Source organism: Adiantum capillus-veneris, chromosome 14 (genome assembly GCF_014529385.1).
Source record: "Adiantum capillus-veneris isolate H3 chromosome 14, ASM1452938v2, whole genome shotgun sequence".
NCBI lineage: Eukaryota > Viridiplantae > Streptophyta > Polypodiopsida > Polypodiales > Pteridaceae > Adiantum > Adiantum capillus-veneris.
Window position 1 is genome coordinate 22,748,609 of NC_140944.1, and position 4,361 is coordinate 22,752,969.

Here is a 4,361-nt window from a genome sequence, read left to right on the forward strand (position 1 = left end):
GTAGTGCATCCATTGTGGCATATGCTAAGGAGGGGTAGGGTGACGAACCTGTGGATGTTTTTAGCAAATGCTAAATGAGGGCATCTCTCCATATACAAAGGAATATGCTTGAGGGGCTCCCTGTCCGGGACATCATCTCTTACAATGCATTTATTGCTGGATATACCCAAGGGGGGCATGGCCAGGAAGCTCTAGGCTATTTTCAGTGGGTGCAAAGCAAGGGTGTGTCTCCAGATGAAATCACCTATGCTTGTATCTCCAAGGCATATGGGACTATGTAAGGTATTGATACGAGCAAATAATTCATGATGATATTGTTAGTCAAGGGTTGTTGAAAAAAATGGTCGTGCTTGGGAATTCCTTGGTCGACACGTACACAAAATTTTGGTGCACCTAAGAAGCTTCCTCTTCAAAATGTCATCTCTTGGAATAGTGCATCCATTGTGGCATATGCTGAGGAGGGGTAGGGTGATGAACCGGTGGGCTTTTTTTAGCAAACACGAAATGAGGGCATCTCTCCATATACAAAGTAATATGCTTGAGGGGCTCCCTGTCCGGGACATCATCTCTTACAATGCATTTTTTGCTGGATATGCCCAATGGGGGCATGGCTAGGAAGCTCTGGGTTATTTTCCATGGATGCAAAGCAAGGGTGTGTCTCCAAATGCAATCATCAATGCTTGCGTCTCCAAGGACATGTGGGTAAAAGGGCTATTGAAAAAAAGACACCTGGCTTGGGAATTCCTTTGTCAACATGTACACAAAATTTGGTGTGCTTAAGAAGATTTATGTCCATATTGTTCTCTCTTTGAGTGGATTTATTATAACCTGTGCCTTGAAGGAGTAGAGCAAGGAAGCTGTGGGCTATTTTCAGTGGATGCGAAGTGAGGGCATGCCTCAAAATGCAATCACCTATGCTTGAGGATCTCCTATCCAAAACGTGTCTATGAATTCATTGATTGCGGGGTATTCCCAAGAGGGGAAGAGCCAATAAGATCTTGGTCGTTTGTAGCATTGATGGAATCTCTCCATATGCAATCACCTACGCTTGGATCTTGAAGGCATATGGAACTAATCTGGGCAAAAGAATTCACAATGAGATTGTTAGTCAGGAGCTGTTGGAAAAAGAGGCGGTGCTTGGGAGTGTCGGGATTGACATGTATGTCAAGTGTGGTGTCCTTTTCGGAAAGCAAAGAAAGTGCTTGAGGAGCTTTCTATATGGGAGGTCATCTCTTGGGAATGCATTGATTGTGGCATTTGCCCAAATGAGGCATGGGAGTGGCGGGATTGCCAACTATGGTGTACTTCAAAAGCACAAAAAGTGATTAGGGAGCTTCCTATCTGAAGGTTGTCTACTGGAATGCACTAATTGCACAATATGTCAACAAGGGCACCACCAAGAAGATCTGGGTTGTTTGTAAGTGACGTTGTTTCTTCAAATGCAAACACCTATGCTTGCAGCTTCAAGACATAGGGACTATGCAAGATGCTGAAATTGGGAAAAGCAATCACGATGATATTGTTAGTCAGGGGCTATTGAAAAAGGATGTTGTACTTGGGAATGCCTTGGTTGACATGTACACAAAATGTGGTGCTTAAAGGAGCTTCCTTCTTGAATGTCTTCTCTTGGAGTGCATTCATTGTGGCATAGGCCGAGGAGGTGAAGGGTGAGGAAGCTATGTCTAATTTCAAAAAATGTGAAGCAAGGACATCCCTACAGATGCAATTACTTGCACTTGACTGTACATTGATTTTTGAGATATTCCCAAGAGAAATAGGGTGAGGAAGTTGTGGGTTGTTTTCAGCAGATGTGAGGCGAGGGTCTCTCCACATGCAATCACCTACGCTTTCATCTTTGAGGCATGTGGGACTGCAAAAGATGATGTTATGGGCAAAGAATTCATGATGATATTTTTAGTCAAGGGTTGTTGAAATAAATGTCATGCTTGGGAATTTCTTAGCTGACACATAAGCAAAATTTTGGTGCACCTAAGAAGCTTCCTCTTCGGAATGTCATCTCTTGGAGTAGTGCATTCATTGCAACAGACGTTGAGGAGGGGTAGGGTAACGAACCTATGGGCTGTTTTTAGTAGATCTTAAATGAGGGCATACACTTGAGGGGCTCCCTATCTGGGACATCATCTCTTACAATGCATTTATTGTTGGATATGTCCAAGAGGGGCATGGACAAGAAGCTCTGGGCTATTTTCAGTAGTGAGGGTGTCTCTCCAGATGTAATCATCAATGCTTGCATCTCCCAAGGCATGTGAGCAAAAGGAATGTTGAAAAAAGACAGCCAACTTGGAAATTCCTTTGTCGACATGTACCCAAAATGTGGTGTGCTTAAGGAGCTTCTTGTCCAGATTGTTTTCTCTTGGAGCGCATTGATTACGACCTATGCCTCAAAGGAGCAGGGCTATGTTGAGTGGATACAAAGCGAGCACATTTCTTTGTATGCAACCCTGTCCATAACATGTCTTTGAATTCATTGATTGCAAGGTATGCCCAAGTAGGGTAGGGCCAAGAAAATCTGGGTTGTTTGTAGCAGATGCAAAGCGATGGCATCTCTCCATATGCAATCACCTATGCTTGGATCTTGAAGGCATATGGGACTATGATTAGTGAGAGGCTATTGAAAAAGATGGTTGTGCTTGGGAATTACTAGGTATTAACGGAGAGGGAATTCAGGTAGTGCCATGTGGCGCTTAATGCGAAATTGCAGCTACCGTCAGGAGCCGAAAAACAACTGGCGAGAGCTAGGATTCATGAGCCGGAAGATACACATGCAAGGGTCAAGAGGTAAAGGTGAAAAGGCACATTAGCTTCATTGTCCTGCCCCTATCAATTGAATCTTTAAAGCCACAAGGGTGTCAACTCTAGATATGAAGCATGAGTTGGCAAGATGGGCAATGCGCCAGTTGAACAACCGTTTTTATGACCAGCTCAAGCATTGAATTCGCATAGAGAGAGAGAGAGAACCCAAGTACTTAGTCTAAGAATTGCGAGGTGGGAGCATACCTTTTTGTGGGGAGTTGCATTACGAGAGGGATGTCCCAAACCAGGGTAAAGTTAAGCGGGGCTTTATGATTTTTGCGTAAAGAGACATCTTCTTATTACACTCTTAAATAAATTGAAGTTCCTCTATCGTGTGAGGCAGAATTGTAGAGAGCTTGCAGTGTGCAATGCTTGAAAGCCCATAAGTTTAGTGTAATCCCATCGACAAAGTTGAATTTAACCTCTTTAATTTAGATTTGAAGGTGAGAAAATTTACAAAGTTTAAAGGAACAAAGTATAAAAACTTTCAAATACATGCAATATAAGTTTTAACTTAAACTTTGCCTCTTGAAATTATTTAGGTTTTTAGAAAAGGGGAGTTACTACTCTTTGGAAGAAAAAGAAAGGACGCAGAAGGAAGAAGGTGGATATTACCACAACTTCAAGAAGAGAGATTGGCTAGATTGCTACTTTGTGTCAATTTGTGTCAATGTCAAGTGCCTACAAGAATGTGATGCAGGAGGCTTTGTATGGGAGCATCATGAAGCAAGACTAGAGAAAGACCCTCTTGCTTGACATAAGGCAACCGATGGTCTTTTCAAGCATGGGGAGAATGTGATGCATGTCGTGGGGAGATGTATAAAGATAGACATACACAGATACATATAAATTTTCAATGAGGATTATATTCTATTTATCAAGGTGATTTGGAAGGCAAACAATGTGGTGAGTGAGCTTCAGAAACTATACAGGATTGGCCCGTTTGGTAAGAGTGAGCGATATCCACTGTAGGCGGGTCATACGAGCTCGTCATATCTAAAAGCAAGATATATATTCTAGCATCTGAATATTAAAGTGTGAGAACATAGGTGCTAAGTAGGAGCAAGAGCACCTACCAAAATCTCGATGCTGCTATGATGAAGGCACCACAGACTATGGTACCAACAGTATCAATTTCCATTAGCATCAAAGCCAATTTGAATGTAGAAAAGGAAAATTTTGAATTAAAATTTAGTTATTTGCATATTAATTAAATTGACTATATGTTGAACATTTTGTGTTTTTGTTGTTGATGTTGTTTTTGTTGATGTTGTGTGTGTGTGCATGAGAGAGAGAGAGAGAGAGAGAGAGAGAGATAGAGAGAGAAGAAGAAGAAGAAGTAGAAGAAGAAGAAATTGCAAGGTTTACACTCCTTGTATGGAAGAAGACTTATAGTTTTGTCGAGGGGGCTTTGTTGTAGTAAGCCCATAGCATTGCACACCACGATTTTGAAAGGTATTTTATCCTTAAACATTTCTTGTTCGACATGAAAGTATCCCCTTTGGGTCGAGAGGACTCCTGAAAAGAAGTGCCCACACTTTTTAGCA

General features: G+C 41.8%; 1 pseudogene; it reads left to right on the top strand.

Annotated features, from left to right (window-relative positions):
* The first annotated feature begins 450 nt into the window (after positions 1-450).
* LOC147442079 (pentatricopeptide repeat-containing protein At3g56550-like) lies at positions 451-922 on the top strand (annotated as a pseudogene).
* The last annotated feature ends 3,439 nt before the right edge of the window (positions 923-4,361 follow it).